General features: G+C 40.5%; 1 long non-coding RNA gene across 3 annotated transcripts in view; it reads right to left on the bottom strand.

The window, feature by feature from the left end:
- LOC111092084 overlaps positions 1–26,153 on the bottom strand; it is a 195,816-nt gene extending 169,663 nt beyond the window's left edge. For 2 of the 3 annotated variants that reach the window (XR_005377984.1, XR_005377983.1), the window contains exons 1-2: positions 25,983–26,136; positions 25,399–25,569 (exon numbers count right to left, since the gene is read on the bottom strand). This is a non-coding gene — a long non-coding RNA (uncharacterized LOC111092084). Of the gene's footprint in view, positions 1–25,398; positions 25,570–25,982 lie in introns of all 3 variants that reach the window. The other variant, XR_005377985.1, reaches the window with a different exon arrangement.
- Positions 26,154–26,422: the final 269 nt, after the last annotated feature.

The raw sequence follows: 26,422 nt of genomic DNA, 5'->3' as shown, positions 1-26,422 counted from the left end.
CCAGTATTTGCCTTCTTAGAAAGAAAGAAGGAAAGAGAGACAGAAAGCGTGAGCTCATTTTTTTCTCATGCAAGTCAGTTTCCAAATGAAACAGTAGACGAATGTCACGCACACCAATTACCTAATTGTGAAACTGATCTTCACTTAAAGCATCCATGTTTGTGACATAAATAGTAGTGAAGTGGTAAGTTTTCAGCATGATTGTTAGGCTGATTGCTGAGTGCCAGATATCAGAGGCTAAAGAGGTTTTAGCCTGAAGATTCACTTCAGCACCTTTCAGTTGAGGGAAAATCACTTTAAGTAAATTAAAATAAACTATGTCCTCCACGTCAGTCCTAGGTAATCTCCCACTGTGTGTCAGAATTTGTGGTCTCGCAGGGGATCAGAAACGAGGGATGAGATGAAGTACAGAAAAGAATCATTTATTTATTTATTTTTTTAGTTCTTCCATGATTATGTCTTGTTTTGTTTTGGAACTGAGAAGAAATATGAATGAAAGAGGATGAGTGGGTCCCTAACTTGTGAACAAACCTTTCTCTTCTATGTGAACTTTACAGTTAAGCTGGAGTACATATGGCAAAATGGTGCAGGTAAACAGTGTTTCTATGGAAAACAGATGTGTGGAAATCCTACAATGCTTACCCAAAAAAATGTATCTGTTCATCAAGGTTGTTCATCAAGATTGGCAGACTTGTTCTGTAAAGAGCCAGATAAATAAAATAACAAATATTGCAGGTACTATGGGCTTATAATCACTGTTATAACTACTGAATTCTGCTGCTGCAGCACAAAAGCTTCTATAAAAAATATGTAAACAATTGTATATAAAAATGTATATAAAAATATGTAAAGTGTGGTTGTATTCCAATAAAACTTTATTTACAAAAAGAGGCAGCAGGCTGCATTTGGCCCAAAGGCCCTAGTTTGCTGACCCCCAATTGAGATAAAACTCCAGTGAATGTCTTACCGTCAATACCACTGGTCTTTATTGTTATATCTGTCCTTTCAGTGCATTTATGACCCTTTTTGTGCAAATAGCCTTAGGGAAATGATAAATACATAGCAGCCTTTTCATTTTCATATGACTGGACAGAATGATCGAGAAGGCTGCTCATTTTAACAGAATTATTCCAATGTCTTTGCAGACTAAATAAGCCTAGTATGGAACAGCACATTTAATTTAATTTTTCCCCTCCAAAAATAAAAAGCAGTCGTATTAAGAAATCCTATCACTCAACGCTGAGAGGAAGCTCCTTCAAGTCTTCAGTGCTGCGGTAATTACTGGCAAAGAACCCCTGATGAGAGATCCTTGAGAAATGGAAAATGTACCCAAAGAACTAATAAAACCCCAGTCAATTGCTGTTAGATATCTCTAAATAGAATGCAGGGAGGAGACAAGGAGAATTATAGGGTTGCAGACACCCAGCTCAAACAGAAAGTCAGAGGGAAAGACTTCAAGAAGATGTTGAGGGCGAAGAGCTGGGGCCCAGGAGGGAATCTGCAATTTCCCCTTAGGATACAGGCTTGGAATTCAGTTCATGACCCCAATATATGTAGGTTAACGATACAGGTCAAGAAGCTAGGAGGGCAAGAGAGGAGAAAAGTGCCATCATCATGGAATTAGCCATACACGTTGAAATAGTTGACAATTTAAAACAGGACATGGAAAAAAATAAAATAGTAACATAGATGGATAGAAAGAAAGAAAAGAAGGAAGAAAACAGGGAAAGACAGAGGGAGGACAGAAAGCAGAGACAAGCAACTGAGCACCCTATGAAATCAAAACATATAATAGAGAAAAATTGTACCTAATTAATAGGGAAGACTACTAGGAACTCTCCGTGACTCTGTATGTAAGTAGTTGTGTGCTGGGCTAAATTCTCCTCCTGTAGGAGAGCTGGGAAGCAGCTGTGTGTGTGGCAGAGATGGGGCAAGGAGTCATGAGCAGCTGATTGACCTTCTGCAGCAGAAGGGACACCCTCTGAGTGACATCATAGAGCCTCCTGACCATCAAAGAAGAGAGGAGATTCCCAAATTTTTCTTGCAGGAACACCCCTGGGTGGATTTGTGAGTCTTCTATACGTAGCTTTTATTTCGACTAGAGATCATGAAACCCAAAAGCCACTGAAATTTTAGAGAATGGTTGCTCCACTTTCTAGAGAGTGGCTGCAGGGGAAGCTGAGATTGCTTGCCAAATGGCGGTGTGATACTTGACATTCTCTAGAGTCTTCTGCAGTTAGGTTGGGGCCGTGTGATTGCATGTAAGGCCGGTGGACTCTCCTGGAAAGGCTATGACCTGTGCTGAGGTCTGGCACTTTAAACTGAACGATCCACCTTCTCCTGCTCATTCTTTGCAATGGTGCCCTCAGAGGCTGTGTGTTCCAGGTGCAGAGCTAAAACATGGAAGCAGCCCAGACCTTGAGACAATATTCGGGGAACAACCATGTAAGAGACTCACTCAACCCCCAACAGATAGCAACGTGAGAAATACACCTTTTTGTTATTAAGCTCCTGAGTTTTCAAGGCTGCTCATCACCTTAGCACTGGCGAGCATCGTTCTGGCTAATCAGAGTTTCAGATGCAGGTGATAGAAAGCCCAACTCAAAATGGCTTGAGCCACGAAAAGAATTCAGGCACACCTGATCTAGAGCTTACACAATGTAAATAGGAGCCACATTCTCTCCAGCTGTTGGCCCCACTTTTGGGGTGCGCTGGGAACCTTTGGAAGCTGGAGGCTCTCCCAGTGACAAAATAAGACCACAGCTCCTTCAGATCCTATCTTCTCATGGAAAAACCCAGGAAAGTCAAGAATCTCTTTTCTGGTGATAACCCACAAAGACCTCAGGATTTACTGTGATTGGGCCAGCTGAGCTCACCCTAAACTTGAACTCATCCTTGTGATTAGCAGAATGCAATGTCACAGTCAACTTAGGCCTGGCTCAAATGTTCTGCCTCTGAAGTCAGGAAATACCTTGCACCAGAAAAAAAAGTTCTCCCAAATGCAAACCTCACTGTCACCAGGAGAAAAGGGAAGGAGACAAGGAGAGTAAAGATGTAGTCTCCAATGACCTAAAGAGAGAGGTAGTCATCGCAACTCTTATATACAGTGGGCGCCTCAAAGTGCCACTCTCTAACTCCTCTGGGAACATTTAGCTCTCTAAACATGAAGAATTGGAGATTCTGGTGGTTACATGATGTTCTTATTTTTAAGGCTACATTAAAAATGTGCACAGTGTTACTCACAAGAACAATGTCAGTATGTACCTCGACACTCTTGTTTATGCAAGCATGTCAGCCAGTGCTCACAACCCCAATTCTTTAAAACAACTAGTGTACATCGAGACAGCAAAGAGTAGTTGAAGAACACAGGCTAAGATTCAGAGAGATTTTTCCACCTCTTAGTTCTACCTTTATCGGTCTTTACCTATACAATCTTGGGCACGCTACCTGCCCTGTCAAAATCTCAGAGTCTTCCTTGTTGAATGGAGAGAAGAATGTTTATTGTGCACAGATGCTGTAAGAATTGGAGAATCATGTTTGGAAAGAACCTGACAAGGGACCTGATAAGAGTAGGCACTCAATAAAAATTAGTTTTCTTCATGTTTTACCACTACTATTATTCTGCTTCTGCTTCCATGGTGTCTGGTACACCATAAACTCTCAGTAAATAAACTAGGTGTCATTACTGTTAGTTCTATAAATATTTGCTGTTAGATAAAATACTTAGTAAAGGGATAGAAGAAAATACAAGGAAGAAAGGGAGGGACAAAGGAGGGAAGACAAGAGAGAGGAAAGGAGGGGAAGAGATTTCATTCGTTCAATAAACAGTCTTGAAGGACTGCTATGTGTTAGGCATCACGGAAGGTCTAGGTTGATAAAACAGACTTAACGCCTCCCCACCCCAGAGTTTACAGGAAAAGAGAGATAATCAGCAATTATACATAAAAATCTGAGTGTACACATGCACTGAGAAAATAAGTATCAAGGCAACCAAAAGGGTACAGTATTAGGGAACAGTTCATAAGCCTGCGATAGAATGGTCAGGGAAACCTCTCTGAATGGGTCAAATTAAGCCAAGATCTAAAGATTAAATTGTAGCAGTTATGATTAGTACTGCTGACACTATTATTCAGTATATCTAGGGTATAATTACAAGTACAGAATTCACAAATACTTATAAGACTCAACTATATTATTTGGAATTAAAATTAAACTCAGTAATATTTATGCATTCAATAAGCATTTATTGAGCACCAATGTGAATACGTTCAGCCAACTGATGCTTTGCGTCTTAAGTGGACTTGAAAAGTGTGTGAGCCAACCAAGACAAACAATTCTTAGCAACCTCAACAGAGGAATAAATGGATACATATGCAAACAGTGCACTTTTTTTTTTTATAGTTCTCTTACCAACCCTCCAAGTTTGTTTCAACCACACTTCTTTGCTAACATTAAATTCATTACTCTCTATCAATAAGTGATAATGGAATGATGTCTTTCTTTATCTTATGCATTTTCTAATTCCCTCTACTAGAATATAAGCTCTCAGAGGGCAATGTGATTTGCCACCTATTTCCCCACTGCATTTAGGAAAGCGCTTGACCAGCGCTAGGCACTCAACAAATTGCTGTTGAGTGAATGAATCAATGCATAGATAAACGTTTTTGCATTTCCCCAAACATATTTGCATTACAACTTGTAATTTCACACTGGGTTTAGTCAATGTTTTTTAACACACTGACACTTACAATCAAGACTCAGAGTCTTACTTATGCTAACAAATGCTGATTCTCCCTAATATACAGTATTGCTTTTCCCAGCTCTGAATATTAGCTTCTCATTCAATCATTATGACAGATATTTCTGAATAAATAAATAGGGTCCCATGTGTAGTAGCGTCTATTGTAAAACTGATCACTATGATTCTATTTCATTAGGGGCTGGATACGGGATTAGAAACCTTCTGGGAAATAAAGAACCATCACAAGAGTATGCAAATAATCGTAGGAGTGGAACCATACTCCGACAACGGACATGGGTCTTCGCGTGGCTAAAGCCTTGAAAGGGTCAAGGAAAGGGAGAGGTCAGAAGTAGAAAGTGTGGTCAATACACTTGAGTGAGGGATTTTTGCAATGGTGAATGCCCTTAAAACCAATCATAGTTGAATTGGCATGTTTAAGTCATTTTGGCAACCAGAACTGCAACCCTGTCTCCTGAATAAGATACTGCTGCTCTAGCAGAACAAAAGAACCATTAATGACACCAACTAACCCGTGTAATTCTCATTTACACCTCTTTATTACCTTCCATATACTCCGTGAGAAGCATTACACATTCCATTAATTGTTAACATACACGCAAGTCAAGATCTTTTATTATGCGAGGTCATCAGTCAGTGATAACAGAGATATTGATGTATTAGGCTCCTCATCAGAAGTTGAGCAACATTTCCATTCAAGATGATACATGGACCTTTAAAACGTACTCAATAATATTGAGTCTCAGTCTTCTGTTGCTTTTCTCAGAATGCACATTTAGATCTTTATACATCTATCTATCCACCCACCCATTCATTACACATAAGGTATTAATTTTCTGCTCTTGGGGCCAGGATCATGCCGGGCTTGTATCACTTCTGTATCCCAAAGACTAGAACACAGTAAGAGCTCAATAAAATGTTAGGATTAAAAATAAGTGAATGAAAAAAAAAATGAAAAAAAAAAATAAGTGAATGAGGATGTGATAGGCAGGATTCTAAGCCCCCATGACCTCCAACACCTGGTGGTGTTACTTCTGTGATAGTGTCAACTCACATGGCAAAAGGATTTTGCAGATGCCATTAAGACTAATAATTAGTCAACCTTAAGATAAAAGGGGGACCTAATCTAATCAGACGAGACTTTTAAAAGCAGAGGATTCCATGACTGAGAATGGAATGGGAAGTCTGAGTGTTTAAAATCACAAGGTTTCAAAGCACCCTTACTGACTTAAAAAAATTCACTGAGATAATAATCGATATACAAAGAACTGCACAAATTAATGTGTACAATTTGATATGTTTAGATATAAGCAAACACCCACGATTCCATCACCACAATCTATTATCAATAATAGACATATCCAATACCTCCTAGAGTTTCCTGTGTTCCTGTGGATTTTTTTTTCCTTTTTGAAAGAACACTTAACATGAGATCTATCCCCTAAACAAATTTCAAAGTGCACAATACTGTGCTGTTAACTCCAGGCCCGATGTTGGACAACAGATCTCTAGAACTTCCTCATCCAGCAGAACTGGAACTTTCTATCCACTAAATAGCAACTCTTCACTCACCTACCTCCCAGCCTCTGGCAACCACTACTGTAACCTCTGCTTCCATGAGTTTGACTATTTTAGACACCTCATACAAATGCAATCATGCTGCATTTGTCCTGTGGCTGGCTTATTTAATTTAGCATAATATCCTCCAGGTTCATCCATGTTACAAATGACAAGATTTCCTTCTTTATAAAGCTGACTAATATTCAATTGTATCTGTTCACTGACGAGAAAGAAAGGGAGGACCAGAGAGAGAACTCTGGGACTCAAGGTCACCTCTGGCTGACAGCCATCAAGAAACCATGCTACAGGGATCCCTGGGTGGCGCAGCGGTTTGGCGCCTGCCTTTGGCCCAGGGCGCGATCCTGGAGACCCGGGATCGAATCCCACGTCCGGCTCCCGGTGCATGGAGCCTGCTTCTCCCTCTGCCTGTGTCTCTGCCTCTCTCCCTCTCTCTTGGTGACTATCATAAATAAATAAAAATTAAAAAAAAAAAAAAAAAGAAACCATGCTACAACCATAAGAAACTCAGCTCTGCTGACAACCTGAATCAGCTCGTAAGAGGATTCTTCCCTCAGGGCTCCAGATAAGACCCCAAAACCCTGACTTGAAAAACCCAGTTGAGCCCGTCCATTTTGACCACAGACCAGTGAGATAATGCACAGGTGTTCTTTTAAGCCACTACATTTGTAGTAACTTGTTATGTATCTTAGATCCCTACTATGAGGGAGGAGGGGAGATTTGGGGAAGAGATTGGTAGCAGCAACAACATAGTATTTCAATCCCTTGAAATCTTACATAAAAATAAAAACAGCTTCTGAATAGCAAAACCATGGACAATGTATACAACAAAAGCAGGTGCCAAGGCATCTTCAGAAACCTCAAATATCAAGTAGGAGGGTGGGGACAAGAGCCCTGAGTCTCTGGTGGGTCAGACTCTGCAGAGAAGGAGAGGAAAGAAATGGTGTGTCTGCAGATGTCAGCAATAGGACAAACTCTAGAGAGCCAACAGGAACTCACTGGAAAACACAGTGGTGCAGTGTGGGGCAGGAGGCAAAACCGAGAATGCCATGGCCCCTCTAAGAACCAGTGAGTATCAGAGACCAGTATGAGCTCCAAGAGGGAGGATTACCCCAGGCTACACAAACCTCAATGGCAACCAGCCAAAATCCCCTTCCAGGATTAGACCCCACCCCAAGGAGAGTCTACTGGGTAGAGAATCAAAACTGAAGGTTCAAATAAAACTCAATGTGTGTTGGGGGAGGGTGTTAAAACAAGTGCCAGAAAAATCTCAGAAAGTAAGCTACCATACCTGCAACGTACCCAAAAACAACAAAAGAGGAAGTTCTGTGAGATTGGAAAAATTATCCCAAATCACATATCCTTCTAAAAGTTCAGGAAAATTAATTTCATATAAAAGTGACAACAGAAAAGTATTGAGGTCAGATCCCTTGCAACATTACAAGAGGAAAAAAAAAAAAGAACCAAGAACCAGTAACATTCTTACAGAGATGAAAGCATGCCAGAAAGACATGCCCACAAAACAGATCAAAACTGCAACCTACTACATTATACAATAAAATTATACAGGATCTGGAAAAAAAAAAAAAACCAGCACAAATCAGAATAAGATAACTCAGGGATGAAGTAAAGGTATACAAGCAATATTTACAAATAAAAAATATTTTAAAAATGAAAGCTAAGCTACAAAAATATGAAAGATTAAAATGATAAGCACAAAATATTAGCACAATATATAATGCCTTAACACAAATAAAATTTTTAAAAATTAAAAAGAAACTAAAAGGAGATAAAACATTTCAAAAGAGAGGGCAAATATTACAGATAGGCAGAGAAAATTTAAAAAAAAAAAAATAAAGGAAAAGAGAATTCCCTGAAGAAGAAAACCAGTGCCAGGGAACACAACAAATTCCACAGTATATAATTTAGGAAAAGTTTCCTAAAATTAAATAAAATATATATTAGAAACTAAATATCAAAGAGGTGCATCATCTACATGAGAACAGCACACTGGAATGATAATCTCCAAGATGTATTCAAATAAAATATGTTGGGCTTTCAAGCAAAAGGAACATCATCAGACCATGTAGTCAAACAGAGAAAGTTATTTATAAAGAAAATCATTGTCATCGGATTTTTTTGACGGTAACACTTTATCCCAGAAGAAAATGAAGTACCCCATACTTAAGATATTTCAAGGAAAGAAAATGTGACCTAAGGCTTTTATAACCAGCAAAACTGACTTCCACAGAACTATTATCATCAACAGGAAAGAACTCAGGGCAAAAATCAGAACTACAAACCACAGAGTTCCAGTGCTGCCATGTGTGGGGACAGTCCTGAGTGGCTCAGACTCTGTACAGAAGAAGCAGAGGAAAGAAACAGAGTGTCCACAGACTTGAGACCAGAAGGAACCCTCTGCACTACTTGAAGAATCTACCAGAAAATGAGCTTTGGGCAATCGAAATGACTAGAAGATATCTACAAGAGAACTGCAAGTGGAGGTGAAACATATAATTACTTACAGGTCTGAAGATAAAGGAGGGTTAGGGGAGAGTATAGTATACAATGACCATGTGCTCAGACCCTATGGATATAGTACGGCAATCATACTAAATGGGAGGGGGGTGTCAAATGGGGGAAATGTGAAAAATCACTGTAACAGTTTTAAGTAATCAGATTGGTTATAGTGGTATTAGTACTGTTGTTACAAGATTGTAAATGGACATAAAGCAAATGAGTAATTATGAGATACAATTTCATCATCCCCTGCATCTTTGAGAACCAAAACTCTTAGCAAGGAAGAGAATCTACAGATATAACAGAAGAAGTTCAACAAAATCCTGTAGTGCTGAATTTGAATTGGGAGTTATCAAAAGAATATGTGGTCTATGTATACAATGGAATATTATTCAGCCATTAGAAATGACAAATACCCACCATTTGCTTCGACGTGGATGGAACTGGATGGTATTATGCTGAGTGAAATAAGTCAATCGGAGAAGGACAAACATTATATGGTCTCATTCATTTGGGGAATATAAAAAATAGTAAAAGGTAATAAAGGGGAAAGGAGAAAAAGTAAGTGGGAAATATCAGAAAGGGAGACAGAACATGAAAGACTCCTAACTCTGGGAAATGAACTAGGGGTGGTGGAAGGGGAGGTTGACGGGGGTTGGGGGTGACTGGGTGACAGGAACTGAGGGGGGCACTTGACGGGATGAGCACTGGGTGTTATTCTATATGTTGGCAAATTGAACACCAATAAGAAATAAATTTATAAAAAAAAAAAAAGAAACTCATATGGTATTTTATCTTCTCCTTTGTCCTGTATACTCTAAAAACCTACAACCGATGACCAACCAAGTAGAAGGAGTGTCCCTAGCATCCAGGCTGTAGTTCTTGAAATACCATTTTTAAAGAGCTGGGGTTGGGAGTGGGCCAAGAAGGCCAGCTTCTTCCAGATCTGGTGCAGAAGATGTAGAAGGTGAGTTTAGAACATCTTAAGTGCCAGAAAGTGAAGGCCCTATCAGGGCCATGTCAGAAGGACTCAAGAACTAATTTGCAAATTCTCCCACTAGAAAAAAGAATAATTTGAGCTTCAGTAAAATAATTATTGTGATGGCTTGAAATCTATCACATCCCTCGTGGTGTCATAATGACATTAGTAATGATAACAATAATAGTAATACTAATAATAAAACCAAATGGTCTCCTAACTAAATGGAAGATGAGGGAAAACCAATTCATTATTCCAAAAAGCAATAAAGAAAAAGAAATGGTGCATGTATCATGACTATTCTATATGGACTTGCAGGAGCTTCCAGGAACTCAAATGAAAGACAAGACAAGTCATCTCTCTTTAAAAAGTATTTCAAGATATATCTTCATGCCTCCTGATGAATGGATATGCCACCACCAAGACTCTTGACGAGACACTGAACCCAAGTCTGATCAAGTCTCTAGGTTTCAAACCCAGACTGTAGAAAACTACAGATTAAATGGCCTGGGTCTTCCACAAGTAAACAGCAGTGAAAATAAAGAAATAGAGGGAGATCCTATAGATTCAAGGAGACCTAATAGACCTAACAACAACAAAGAGAGGCAAGGCCTAGGGATGAACACTTGAAGGAGAAAAGTATTTTTAAAACTCAAGGATATTATCACTATGAAAGCCAAGATAAGGAATCAGCATATTTTCCTGCAGTAAATACTTTTTAGGCTTTGAGGACCAGACGGTCTCTGTTGCAACCACTCAGCTGTGCCTTTATGATGCAAAAGCAGTCGGACAGCAAGTAAATGAACAGGTGTGGCTGTGTTCCAATAAAACTTTATTTACAAAAACAAATGGCAGGCCAATCCCTGGAGCAGAGAGTGAATTGGAACTGAGGATAACATACATAAAGGATTATCCTTCCAGGGTGACCAGCAGAGTTCTATTTCTTGAGCTGAGTGGTTGTTTATTATAAGGGTATTTAGCTTACATTATTGCACTAGGCTCTATAATTCTTACATGTGATTTTTAGTATCTGTGTTTTATTTTAAAATAAAAAGCAAAATCACATGAGTCATGTAGACAATGACTAAAGATCTATTATCCAGTTTTTCCAATGAAAGATGACATGCACTTGCCCTCCATGGAATACTTTTTCTTCAAAGAAGCCAAGTGAGCTAAAGGTGTCCAAGGCCAGGTGTCTGCGCCATGATGACATTGCTAGGATTTGATCCCTGTTTTAAGAGCACTAACTGTGATGGTTATAGTTTGGGTGTCACCCTGACTAGGCCACAATACTCAGGTATTTGGTCAAATACCCATTCTAAATGCCACCATGAAGAGGTATTTTATAGGTATGTTTGACATTTAAATCAGTAGACGTTGAGTAAAGCTGGTTAACCTCCATTTGTGGGTGGGCCTCGCCCAACCAGTTGAAGGCCTTCAGAAAGGAGGCTAAAGTCAACTACTACAGAGGGAACTCTTCCTCCAGGTGGCCACTGGACTCACACTGCAACATCACCTTGCCCCTGAGTCTTCAGCCTGCCAACCGTTCTGTAGGTTTCAGACTTAGCCCCACAATCCCTCTAGCTTATTCCTTGAAATACATCCCCCTGTTGATTCTGTTTCTCTGGAAAACTCTGACTGTAACCTCAAACAAGTTACCTACCTTCTCTGTGCTCTGGGCGCTTCATTGCCAAAGTAGGGCAATAATTGCAGCAGATACAAAATTTTAAAGGGTAGTTTCTTACCTTTCTTGGGAGAAGGCCATTTGATGCTTACCGCCCCCCCTCCCCCCTTGTCCTGACCTAATCAAAGCATGCCGGGGTGGAACAGCAGCCACCTCGGCCATGAAGATGAGAGCCACATGCTGAGGGACCGCACATGAGCAAAAGTAAGTGAGCCTGGGTCCCCCATGTCATCACTTAGCCTTCACACCTGGTCACAAGGGAAAACTGCTAGGTTGCGCCAACGGTTCACTATGGTTCAACTTTACACACCCAACCCTAACCTTCACCTTTGCAGTCCAAGCAGAAAAAAAGAGACCGGATAATGAGCTAATATGTTGTCCTTGGAACGATGCCTAGAACATAGACATTATTATCATTAATGATGCACACCGTCCCTCCGTACTGGATGTCCCACCACGGCTCGGTGAGCAGCTCCAGATAATCATCTCAGCCTCAGCTCCAGAACGAAAGTGTGTCTCTCCCACAGGCATCGAATAAGAGTTTTGGTCTTGGTTCTCGATGGCCATAGGAAATGCTGTTCCAGCTTAGACCACTTAGGGCCCCGGGCCTGATTTAGCAAATAAAATCACAGGGTGCCAAGTGCAATCTGAGTTTCACCTATGCCATGAATTGGTTTTAGTAGAATATGTCCCATGTGGTATTTGGAAGGAAGTTGTACTAAAAAATTATGCACCATTTATCTGAAATTCAGATTTTACTGGACATACTATATTTTAAGACTTCCCTTGTTGGGGCCCATCACATTCAAACACTTGAACTGGGAGAGAGTGGGAGCTGTGATTCATTAAGTGAAATTCTGGTGCTGTCTTTTTCTTTTCTTTTCTTAAGATTTTACTTATTTATGAGAGAGAGAGAGAGAGAAAAAGGGGGAAGAGCAGAGGGTGAGGGGCAAGCAGACTCCACGCTGAGTGCAGAGCCCAACTTGGGGCTTGATCTCAGGATCATGAGATCACGACCTGAGCCAAAACCAAGAGTCAGATGCTTAACTGACTGAGTCACCCAGGCACAATTCTGGGGTTGTCTTACCGAAAACAGGTGAATAGGTCAGAAACACACACACCCTCATAAATGTCCTCTCAAACATCTCATTTTTTTCGAAATAAAACAACGTACAAAACCTGCAAGCTGCATATCCACAAACTACAGATCTGGGGAGACAGATGGGACCTGAAAACACAGGATATAAAGCACAAAAAAAATCCCTACTTGTGTATAAGGTAGTTATGATCCAACCACGCTGATGTTTACGACAAAAATTTTCTATTTCTTTTCCTCCAGTCATTCAATTGCTGGATGAAACCCCCAATAAGACAGAAAGGAAATCATAGCACAGAGTATAAAGATTCAGAAAGAATATAATTATATGATAGGTGTGTGTGCTGTAAGCTTGCACATATCTATCTTTCTTAAAAATAGATTGCATAAAGAAAATCTCTGATTTCATTGAAAACAATAATTATGTCAGTTATACTAAGAAAAGGATTATAATACTCAGAATTTGGAATACTTGGTAACTCGCAGCTTAGTATTCCGCATATTTGTTGCAAACTGGAATATTCTGGTATGATAAATAGCAGTGTGCCTGTGTCTGTGTTTGTGTATACACATTGACACACACACAGGTATATGGCCTTAGCCTGCGATCCACTGGGATCACAGAAGAATTCATTTTTGAGATATGATAGGAATTAGCAATATCACGTGAGTTTCGATGGTCTGAAATTAGACAGCTCTTAGGATGCCAGGATTCAAGTCCTTTGATTTTATGTGACTGACAACTTTTGCTCATTTAAGGAAGACTCTACAACAATTAAATCAGAACAAAAGGCATCTAGTACTGACATTATCGCAAATATATATAGGATGTACACTTAATTCTCTCCCTTTATAAATTCCGCTAACAACCTAAGCATAGCTTCGATTCTCTTGTCCTTTGTGCAGACTCCAGCTTTGTGAGCATGGAGGAATTGGATGCAGCTCTTAAAAAAAAAATAGAAAAAAATTGATATTACAAAATGGAGAGAGGGGTTTGATACAGGACTAAAACTGAAACACGGTTTTTGTTCTAAAAAGAAACTCCAAAGAAACCCCCTAATTGAATGAGGAAGGTGGCATTATTCATTCATTCATTTTCCTGTTCCCTTATCCAGGATTAATTGAGCAGCTATTTTGTGCCAAGCACTAAGCCCTTGGGGGATCCAGGAGCACGTAGGGTACGCTGCCTGCCCTTCTGAGGAGAGACCACCCCACCCTGACCTTCCAGGCTGTTCGTTGCCACAAGTGCTTTGCGTGTTTTGTTCTCTCATCCACTGAGAAATGCGGAGAGGACCCCCGTGCTGTCCAGAGAGCAGTATGTCCCCCTCTTGTATACAGCAGGATTCTGGGTGAGACACAGGTGCACCCCTTTAAAATTTCACTAACTATATTCTTTTTATTGGTGCGTACCTTTTATATGGGTTTCCATTTCTACTTCCTTGTGCAACAGATTTTTAAGTTATTTATGACTGAGACAAAGATCAAGTAAGAAATAATAGAGGGGACACGTGGATGGGCAGCTTGATTGCAAGTGACTCACAGGTGGAAAACAGTGTTTTATGTAATGCCAGGGACCCCAAAAAGAATCTTGCTGCCTTAATTCCTCCCCGTGTGTCTGCTCGGGGCTGAGATTCCTTTCATTTGGAGACAAAGTCACGAAATCCTTTGATAATGCAAGGGAAGATAGAAGAGCAAACGCCCCTGGGAAAAGAGCACGTGGGCTAGCACTTACACAAAAATATAAAACTGGGCAAAGTCAGGCTTTCTGACATTTTTAGGGGATGCCACTGGAGACCCAAAAGGTGTCTGGGAAGAGGTTAAAGGGCAAAGAGAAGCGGTGGGTGGGGCTCCCCCCATTGAGCTCTGAGTGCTGGGGCCCTGTAATTGATCATATAGTGATGCTTAGATCAACCAAAAGAATCTAGAACATTCTTGGTTCTTTATGGAGAGCAAAGTGGTTTGCATACTTAATAATCTCCTTAAATAATAAAACCATGAGGGGCCCCTGGGGGGCTCAGTCGGTTAAGCATCTGTCTTTGGCTCAGGTCCTGATCTCAGGGTCCTGGGATCAAGCCCCACATCAGGCTCCCCACTCGGTGGGGAGTCTACTTCTCCCTCTCCCTCTGCTCCTCCCCGTACTTGTGCTCCCCCTCACATATGCATGCTCTCTCTCTCTCTCTCTCTTAAATAAATACAATCTTTAAAAAATAATAATAAACCCGAGAAGTGGTATCGTCATACGCTCCTTGTACATTTGAGGACATACATGACCAAGCATTAAGTACCTTGCCCGAAGTCACACAGCCAAGCCAAACTGGCATCCGAATGTCAGTTCTGTAATGACCTATTCTGTCTTACATTTAAAGGAATGTGATTAATCTAATTTACGGACCACGGCAGCTCTTGGCTCCTCCAGAGTGGTCCGCAGACCAGCACTGCGGGCATCACCCGGGAGCTCGTTAGAAATGCAGCATCTCATGCTCCACCCCAGACCTCCTGAATCAAAATCTGCATTTCACAAAGCTTCCAGGGAATTCACACGCCGCTGAAACCTTTCCTCCATCCATCCAAGAAGGAAAATCATTTTAAAAAAATGTATAATAACAAAATCAAGAACAAAACCGCAGATAGGAAGAATAGTAACCTGCATGGCAAAGGCAGGGAAGGAGGAAGGAGGGGGGGAGGGAGGGAAGCAGGGAGGGAAGACAAGAATGAAAGCACTAATTACTTAGCAATCTGGAAACATAGACCTTATTTCCAAAAACACCCTGAAAATATCCTTTTCCCCTTCTGATTGTCAGCACCAACGTTTCGCGTTTCTGAGAAGAGGGGCTGACCGCCCAAGCCCCGTGCATTCTGTATAGGTGAGGTTTGCATGTGCTACAGAACCCCCGGTGCCTAATGAAAGCCTTTTAAGTAAATCTCACGAAGCTCTAATCTCGCGGAGCCCGTCCGTGTTCTTCTCTGCTGTTCTTATTTAATTTTTAATAAGAACACTTCCATGCGGCTCGAAAGCACGGCTCAATTAAGAAATATTCCTACCAGGCATCTTTGAAATCTTACGGCATTCTCTTCCTTCTGTTTCCTGATGACCCTCAATTTGGTTGTGTAGAAGAGCTTATGGGGAGGAGGGGAACCACCGAGGCTTATTTTTTAATTGCAAGTTCAATTTCACACTGTTCTTTGTGAGATGGCAAGACTGATTTTCAAAGACAGAACCGCAACTCGGGCGTCTGCTGCCAGAAGGCTACAGTGTGCATATCTTAGGGTTGTATTTTGAAATTTCAAGTGGCATCTTTGATCTGATTCCTTAGGTATTAGATGTCCTTGAAGTTCTATTGAGGTCATGAGAAATAATTTTAAGGGAAACAATGGTTTCTGAATCACAGAACCCCGACTATAAGTATCTTAAAGTAATCTAAACTCAAGTCCCTTATAATGCGGTAAGGTTTACAACAGAAGAAATATCGCCTGGTTCTTCCCAGCAAAATTTACCTTGCATTTACATGTCTTTTCTAAAGACCAGTTTCCCAAGATTTAAACCTAGCCACAAATTTTTCCTATATGCTCATATTTTTCAGCTAGGACTTCACGGTTGCGTCTCTATCAGTATATTTATACATCAAAGGCCGTACATGCAAGTACATATGTGTGTGTGCATGTGTGTGTGTGTGTGTGTGTGTGTGTGGCAGCAACAAATGGTGATGCCTGTGTTGTTAATTTCAAAAGCACAAAAGAATAATGCATAATGTACAGAATTATGTATTCATTATTTTCATCTGTAATCCATTCTCTGCCTAAAATGTAAGCAATCTCACTAAACTAGGCATCATATAAATGGCACAATTATATATAGAATCATGAGGGTGTGGAGGGGAAAGAATAGTTAAAATAGCAGGAAGACAGACATCACTATAGATCAGAGCTGCAGCTACACTGACCATCAATTTTAACTTTGCCTATCCACATGGCAAAGACAAAAAGAAAACATACTTTCCTATAGATCTCGTACTTCATCATAGAGGAAAACGTACAAATGCACCCAAAGTAAAATGTTCTTGCGCCCCAAAGGAAATTTTCACATGGATCTATATTTTGGGCCTCCCCTTCACCCCCCAAGCAACCTAATAGCCAATGTCTTCAAATCTGGCTATACTGAAGCCAAAATACTGCAATATGGGTTTCCATTTGAATAATCCCTGTAAGAATACCTCCCAGAGGGGATTTCTGCAGGTGGGTGAGGTCATGCTGACCCCAGTTTGTAAAATGGGGAGAGGTCAGAGATCTTGGAGTAGGACTAGTACAAAATGTCTAACGGCTCTTTCAAATACCAGGGGTACCTGGCAAATTCCTCAAGCTACTTCTCAATGTAGCTAAATTGCTAATTTCCCAGTTGACTTTGCCAGAGATTCAGTATCTTTGGAAACCAAATATTTCAAAGTAAGGATTAACTTCCTCCAGTAAGTACTTAGGAATCTGAAAGATTATTTAACTCAGCCACAAAGCATCTTTTTAAAAAATAAGGTTATTGAGTGATAATTCACATAACACAAAATTTAGCCACGTCAATGATTTTTAGTGAATTTACCAAATTGTACAACTATCACCATAATCAAGTGGTATAATATTCATCACCCCAAGACTATCCCTCATGCATCTCTATTCCCACCTCTAATCCTAGGCAATTATAAACCTAGTTTCCATATTTTTTAAATTGCTTTTCTGGATATTTCATTGAAATCAAATCCTGCAACATGTGGTCTCTTGTGCCTGACTTCTTTCACTTTGCACGATGTTTTTGAGAATCAACCAAGGCTTATCATGTACTGGGACTTAACTTCCTTTTTACTGGCAAATAATATTCCACTGTAGGAATATACCACATTTTATTTATTTACCAGTTGACATTTGGGTTATTCCTAATTTTAGCCACAGTGATGCCTCCCATCTAAAAGGGAGACTCACAGATCCTAGAGATGGGGCCCATATTTGCCCAAAAGTGCACTGGATTTGTTCAAGCACCTAGACAAACAAGGAACAGCCAAACAAGGAACAGCCCAGCTTCCAGAGTCATGTGACATGCAAGAGCTAAATTAGGAACAAGCTTTGCCAAATCATAAGATCATTTTCTACATACCCTCTTTTTTCTCCTTTTCCCTTAATTCATGTTTAATAATTGTAAGAGCTAACTCTTATCGAAGGCTTATGAGATTTAAAGCTTATTGTATATTCACATGTACTATCTCATTTAATTCTTGTGACTACCTGGGAGGTCAGCATCACTTTTGCCTCCTTTTCAAGAAATGAGGGAATTGAACCTTTTGGCAATTAACTACTCAAGATCATGCAGCTGGGAGCAGGTCAGAGGAAGACTCAACACTTAACAGGCTAGAGCCTGCGTGTGAACATGGTACTACACTGCCTCTTCATATCTCGTATCTCTGACATCCCTTCTTCAGGGAAAGTCATTTCCTGATCCCCTAAACAGTGTAGACTCCTCCCATTAAACATCCTGTAGATCTCTGAGCTTCTTCATGACACTCTGGTAATTAACATAGAATGCTGTATTTCCTTCCAGTCTGTAGTTTTCATGAGGACTGGGAATCAGACTTAGCCCATTTTTCCTGTTATACCTTAGCCCCTGCCCAATTTGGGCCAATTACAGGCATCCAATAACCATGGGTTAAATATGAGTCATTATTTATCAGGATAGCTGCGTAAAGCTCCCACCAGGAGATGTCTGTTAGTTGCCAAGTAATTCCCCCCAAAAAAACCAGTATGAAATATGCGCTTAAGTTAGATCATTTAGTAGTGGCACTTAAACATTGGAACCTACTTGCCATATACAAAAATGTTGATCTTGGTGTATTTTGATGATAAGCAGAGCCCTGTGAAGTGATTTCATCAATGGGTTTAGTTCCTTTAATGGAGTTGCAATACTAAAAACTAAATACTAAATACTAAAACTAAAACTAATCCTAAGAGTGGATGCTGTTCTTCCTACTTACCAGGTAGGAATGCTTTTGTCTACACTCCAATTTTGCACTATTGATATTTTGGGCCCAATGATACTTGGTTGAAGTCTGTCCTATACAACATAGGATGTTTTGTAGCTTCCCTGATCTTTACTCCCTAGATGCCAGTAGCACCTGCTCTTCATTCCCACCCCAGGTGACAATCCAGAATGTCTCCAGATCTTGCCACATGTCTCCTGGAAGGCAGACTTGCCTTGTAGGAAACCCAATGTTCTAGGCATTTTTCTGATGCATTAGCTCATCGAATCATAACAACCCCATGAGGTATCATTATTATCCCCATTTAAGGGATTAAAACAAAACAAACTTTGCCAGTGAGACTTTAATTTTCCAGGGTCACAGAATTGGCACGAGAGCCCATCTCCTTATGCAATTCACTTTGTCTTCCACTGCCTGTTGCTGGTAAAGGGAAACACTGTGGTCGCTCTTAGCTGCATGGGAGGCAGAGGGCAGTAATATCACATCTGGCTGATACTAGTCCATTGTCTTCATATATTAAATGAGTAAATCCATGTTACTGGCTTAGAACAGTGTCTGCGACACAGTATGAACTATTTACTAGCTATTGTAATCATTATCATTCCCTGGCTCTGAGCACACTGCTGCCCCAGTGAAACTCAGGTTTATTAACAAGAGAGAAGCTTGGGCTGGATGTCGTCCTATAATACATCCTATAACAGCATATGACACTCTCAGCAGCTCCCCATTTCCTAGAGCCGAGAAATCAATTTCATATAATAGCTCTACTAGGATATTAAAATAGAAGTAAAATAGGAAGTTAAGACACAGCCCTCTTTTATTTGAAACTGGAAATCCACCCATCATAAGAACTTACCTGCTTACTCTGAGTTTAGAAGTAATGATATGTTATAGGCTTTAGGAAGCATTAAAAGCTTGTGTTTTATTCAAAGACTATCCAACTTACTTTATCTATTGCTTCTGTCCATGAAGCCACACACCAGGGAGAAAATTATGATGCAGATAAAGACAGATGCTATCCACAACCACTTTCCTACTAAAATAAGGACTAGTGAATAATAATTATGCCCAAACCAGCTTGTTGTTACCATAAAAATGGACAAGAATTTGTTTATTCATTTAAATACACACACACACACATATAGTTATTTATATATTTGAATGTGTGTGTGTGTGTGTTGAGGTCATACTCTGAGTCAGACACAGTTCAAGATACTGAGGATGTAGCAGTAAGAAAACCAAACAAAATTGCCTACCTCCATGGAGTTTTCATCACAGTGAAAGAGAGGAAATGAACAAGATAAGTATATTCAGTTAGGTTTTGAACTTGAAATAGAGTCTATTACACTTCACATTCCTTCCTGGAATGATATAGAGACAAAAGCTTACATGAGGTTGGTGAAGGCTGGAAAAATGATATAGATAACATCAAGCCAAAAAAAAATGCTGAGGAAGCCCTCATAAAATAAGAAAACTGAGTCCCAGAGAAAAGAAGTGCCTTGCCCATGGTCACAACTGTGTATTAACCAGAAATTTTTCTGATATGAAAAACAAAACAGACGTAAATACTCAAATCAAACTCACTTAAACCAAAAAGAGGGTAAATTTGGCTCCTATGGTTGGCATGTGGATAAATCTGGGCTTCAGGTAAGGTTAGATCCAGGGCTTTATGTTATTGTTGAGACACTGACTCTCTGTCCATTTCTCAGTACGATTTTCTTCTCTGATGGCTTCATTCTCACTGAAGCTTACTTTGTGAGTTTACAAAAATGATTGCTGGCAGCTCCTGGTTTGTATGGCTCCCTAGAGTTCAGCTCTGTAACTGGCAAATTCAAATCCCAGCTCTATTATTTGCAAGCTGTGTGACCTCAGGCATGTTCTTTGACCTCCCTGTGCTCACAGTTTCTTTTTTTTTAATAATAAATTTATTTTTTATTGGTGTTCAATTTGCCAACATACAGAATAACACCCAGTGCTCATCCCGTCTAGTGCCCCCCTCAGTGCCCGTCACCCATTCACCCCCACCCCCCGCCCTCCTCCCCTTCCACCACCCCTAGTTCATTTCCCAGAGTTAGGAGTCTTTATGTTCTGTCTCCCTTTCTGATATTTTCCATACATTTCTTCTCCCTTCCCTTATATTCCTTTTCACTATTATGTATATTCCCCAAATGAATGAAAACATACAATGTTTGTCCTTCTCCGATTGACTTACTTCACTCAGCATAATACCCTCCAGTTCCATCCACGTTGAAGCAAATGGTGGGTATTTGTCATTTCTAATGGCTGAGTAATATTCCATTGTATACATAAACCACATCTTCTTTATCCATTCATCTTTCGATGGACACTGAGGCTCCTTCCACAGTTTGGCTATTGTGGACATTGCTGCTAGAAACATCGGGGTGCAGGTGTCCCGGCGTTTCATTGCATCTGTATCTTTGGGGTAAATCCCCAACAGTGCAATTGCTGGGTTGTAAGGCAGGTCTATTTTGAACTCTTTGAGGAACCTCCACACAGTTTTCCAGAGTGGCTACACCATTTCACATTCCCACCAACAGTGTAAGAGGGTTCCCTTTTCTCCGCATCCTCTCCAACATTTGTTGTTTCCTGCCTTGTTAATTTTCCCCATTCTCACTGGTGTGAGGTGGTATCTCATTGTGGTTTTGATTTGTATTTCCCTGATGGCAAGTGACGCAGAGCATTTTCTCATGTGCATGTTGGCCATGTCTATGTCTTCCTCTGTGGGACATCCACATGCAGAAGAATGAAATTAGACCACTCTCTTTCACCATACACAAAGATAAACTCAAAATGGATGAAAGATCTAAATGTGAGACAAGATTCCATCAAAATCCTAGAGGAGAACACAGGCAACACCCTTTTTGAACTCGGCCACAGTAACTTCTTGCAAGATACATCCACGAAGGCAAAAGAAACAAAAGCAAAAATGAACTATTGGGACTTCATCAAGATAAGAAGCTTTTGCACAGCAAAGGATACAGTCAACAAAGCTAAAAGACAACCTACAGAATGGGAGAAGATATTTGCAAATGACATATCAGATAAAGGGCTTGTTTCCAAGATCTATAAAGAACTTATTAAACTCAACACCAAAGAAACAAACAATCCAATCATGAAATGGGCAAAAGACATGCTCACAGTTTCCTTCTGTTAAATGGGGATAAATATGAATGCCTATAAGACAGGGTTGTAGTGAGGGCTGAAAGAAAAAATTCATACCAAAGTGTGTTCTTCACGCAATGCCTGGCAGACAGTAAACACTCAGCTCTTACTATTGACAGTTTATCAATTCCAGGAGGAAGAGCTTCTTTTCTCAATAACTCATACGGGGTCAGAAAGGTAATTCACCCTGCCTGGGTCATGGTCCTCACTGGAGCCATGGATGTAGGAAGATGGAGGAGTCTCTTTTGAATTCTACAAACTGAAAATAGGGTCAGGGATGGATTCCCCCAAAGAACAGGGGCTGATACCAGAAGGGGAAATAATGGATGCTGGGTTGGCAAGCAAAACAGCTATTCAGTCCAGAGAGTGTTGGACACGTAGGGGACTGAGAACATGGAGAGAGAGGGGGGTGGTATGCCAAAAGAAATTACCAAGAGAGATACAGTGAGCAAAAGGAATGAAGTAAAAGCATGAGGGATGCTTCTGCACATGGCTTCATGCCACAGAGGGAGGAACACCCTGAGAAGTGAAGCCGAGTTTAGTTAACTTTTCCTCGAACATCCTTTCTTTAGCAGGAGGGGATGGGGTGTTGACTTTGTGGTTAGACTTGTTCTGAGAGCTGGCTATTATTGTGCCCATTTTCTCTGTCCAAAATTTTGGGAAAATGCCTGAAACTTGATTGATCCCTGATGTGACAAACTGGTTTTCACACGGGACAAAGTTGACTCTCAGATGGCCTCTCTGACCCCACGATGTTTTGTAAAAGTGAAAGTAAGCTGTCCAATATTAGGAATAAAGAGATTTCAGGGTGCCTGGGTAGCTCAGTCAATTAAACAACCAACTCTTGGCTTTGGTTCAGGGTCATGAGATCGAGCTCTGAGTTGGGCTCCAAGCTCAGCAGGGTGTCTGCTTCAGATTCTCTCTCTTCCTCTCCCTCTGCCCCTCCCCCTGCTTTCTTTTGAGCTCTCTCAAATAAATAAATAAAATCTAAAAAAAAAGAAGAAGAAGAAGAATGATGAGACTTCAAATTCATCACAGGTTTCCAGTTCCTCTTTTGACAAATCAAGACACCTGTGAATATTGGGTCTGAATTCCCACACGGGATGGATGGAGCTGCATTGGTCCTTTGGACAAGGTCAGTGCATTCTAGTGTCTCACTACCCAAAGTGTGACCCACAGGCCAGAGGCATTAGCATCACATGGGAACTTGTTAGAAAGGCAGACTCTCAAGCCCCATTCCAAACCTTCTACAACAGAAAGAATAAATGCTCTAGGTTAGGAGAATGCACACTCCAGGGTGAGATGCACTGCACGGTCCCCATTTGGGCCTCACTCCCCTCTTTCAGTGAAGGTCAGGACCAAGACCATGGTGGAGGGCATGAAATTTAAGAAGGCCTCGTTCTCAAGGCTCAGGCCACTGACACCCCCTCGGGGTATGTGTGCAAACACAGCATCAGTACTCACACCACTTGCAAGTGCATATCACCCTCACTGTGTGCCTGAGACACATCTCTTGCCTTACTTACGCATTGCCAGCCCCTGATGAAGGCCTTTAATTTACTGTCAATGTCCCATTTCTATAGTGTCAAGAATAGAAGAGGACACAGAAAGATCTAGCATAACTCCATAGTTTTGCAACTGGAAACCAAAAAGGGATTGCAAGCCAGGCCCAGAGCTGAGCATCTGATGAGTGGTGGAGGAGAGAGAAAATCGTGTGTCTGGTCATTAGGGCCACTGACTCTCTCTTCCTACCACACCACAGCTACCCCTCATTCATGCTGGCGCCACCGCTTCTGGTTATGCTTGTAGAAAAGTGATGAGATCTTAGACATAGGTTAAGGAACATGAAAGTGATATTTTTATTCTTAATCAACAGATCATTACAAATGGTCACTTATTGATCAATAACTTAGTTGCCTAAGTAATATGGATATACTTAAAGGAACTGGAGAGGTTATTTTCTTTTACTTGATGAGAAAAATCAATTTTTAAGGTAATCAAAGGCAAAGATTTCTTAGATACAACATCAAATCCATACGGGGGTAGAAAATGATAAATTGGCCTCAATCAAAATTAAGCAAGATGCTGCAGGGAGAATAAAAAGACAACCCTTTGACAGGGAGAAAATATCTGTAAATATCTGTAAATCGTGGCATCCAACGAAAGACTTCTATCTAGATTGCATGAAGAATATTCAAAAGGCAATAATCAAAAAACAAACTAACACAAAAAGTGGGCAAAAGATTTGAAGAGATACTTCACCAAAGATGACATATGGAAGGATGCAAATGAACACCTGAAAAGTTGTGCATGTTGCTGGTCATTAGGGAAATACAAAATCAAATTTCAGTTAAATGGTACTACATAACTATTTAAATATCTAGGGACACCTGGGTGGCTCAGTGGTTGAGCGTCAGCCTTCAGTTCAAGGCGTGATCCCGAGGTCCTGGGATCGAGTCCCACATCAGGCTCCCTGCATGGAGTCTGCTTCTCCCTCTGCCTGTGTCTCTGCCTCTCTGTGTGTGTGTCTCATGAATAAATAAATAAAATCTTTAAAAAATATCTAAAATTGTAAAGCTGGACATAATAACTGTTGATGATGATATAGAACAGCCAGGACCTACACTACATGGCTTCTGGGGATATAAAATAATGGAATATCAATTCTATCTCAATTTAAAAAAAAAAAACATACGAGAGAATAGTAACAAAAAGTATTCAAACTTCCCATCCATTTGGCCTCTCTGCTTTTTCTTTGGACACAGCACACTCCATATCTACTTCTCGGAGCCTTGGCATTTGCTATTCCCTCTGCCTGGAATGCTCTTCCCCAGATATTCAAAAAGGTTGTTCCTCAATATCTTTTCTGTCTTTATTCAAATATCACCTTCTCTACATATACGCTAAACCCTTCGCCTAGCGCTACCTTTTCCTATTCCCAGCTGCATTTCTTTGCTTTCCACTTCACATCTGTCATACTATGCATTTTGCTTATTTATCTAGTTAATCATCAGCCTCTGGCCTCTAGAATGTAAGCTCCCTTGGAGCTGGGAACTCCTGTTTTTGTTCAGTGCTATATTCCCAGCACCTGGAATAATGCCCAGCACATATTAGAAGTGTAATGGTATTTGCTGAATACTGATCCAGTTAAGTCTTTACTTTTCATGTGTTCATAGGCACCTCACAGTAGCATTTTTGTGCCTACACAGCAAGTACATATCATTAGATTCCACGATAAAAAAAATCACTAATCGAAATTCTTTTTGAGTTACCAGCTCATACGACATTTGAAACCCCAAATTAAATATGTGCTAATAGACGCCACAGCACTTTGTAAGCTGCAAAGCTGCAATACAATACTACGTTATTGTATTTTTACGTAATCTCTATACCCAACGGGAGGCTCAAACTCACAACCCCCAAATCAAGAGTTTCATGCTCTACAGACTGAGCCAGCCGGGCGCCCCAGAACTACATTGTTATTAAAAACAGGACTTAGAAGTAGCCCCAGGTGAGTTTTCTGAATCTGGGGTAACTTAATTCTAAACAACTCACTTCAAAGTGTTTGGACCTCAGTTTACCCACCTGTAAAAGAGCTATTTAAACTCCACAATGGCTAGTAACTCTAGAGCAGTGTAGCGTAGTGCAAGAGAAGTAGGTTGTTAGCAGGCAGACCTGGGCTCAAATCTCGGCTATGCTCAAACACCCGCATATCTTGGGAAGTCTCTTAGCTTCTCTGAGCTTCAGTTTCTTCATCTGTAAAATGGAGGCAAACATCATCCCTGCCTCTTTGGAATGCCTTATAAATGAAATAATACCTGAAAACTGCCAGGCATATGGAAAGTATCCAAAAAAGCAATATGTATTTTATCAGTGTATTTTTCCCTTTTTTTTTCCATCTTTAACACACTCCTTTTGTTGGATACTCCAGTCCCTTCTATCTTCTAGGAGAAAATTTTAATTTTGATTCTAACACTTATAAATCTTGAAAGTGAATGAATTAAAGCTGCTAGCCAGTAAAACTTAATTCAGCATAAATGCTCCCAGGTAGAAACTTTCCAAAAAAACATTGAGTTCCACCCACCCATCTGGGCCTGGAGAGTCAGAAAGTTTAACCACATTGCATACTGCTCTATTTTAAATGCCACAATGAACAGCACAGGCTTAACTGCAATTAAGTAGTCCCTGCTGACCACTGAATATACAGTACATCATACTCAGGAGAGGCGAAACTGTCAGATTAGTGGAAATTCATTTTGGGATTGCTGGGTAATTTCAAGAGCTGACAGCCAAAGAAAAATCCATGATCCCCTGTGTGTGCCAGCATAGATCACTCTCTAACAGCAGCTGTTTGGGAACTCATAATGCAGCAGGATTCCAGATTCCAAAGTTCACTTCTAGAGCAAAGTTGGAGAAGAAAATGTGAGTGATGATGAGATCATTGTTTTAAATGGAAAAAAAAAAACCTGTAAGATCCTTCTTGTACCAACCTTAGCTAAACAAATAGGAAGTGGGCTTATAAAGCTGGCATAGGCTTTGGGAGACAATCACTTCTGAGCTAAGGACTGGGGAATATGCAGCTCGGTAAAAGCTGGACATTAGTTCAGAA

This window comes from Canis lupus, chromosome 24 (assembly GCF_011100685.1).
Source record: "Canis lupus familiaris isolate Mischka breed German Shepherd chromosome 24, alternate assembly UU_Cfam_GSD_1.0, whole genome shotgun sequence".
NCBI classification, from domain to species: Eukaryota; Metazoa; Chordata; class Mammalia; order Carnivora; family Canidae; genus Canis; species Canis lupus.
This window is presented reverse-complemented; position numbering and strand designations above follow the sequence as displayed.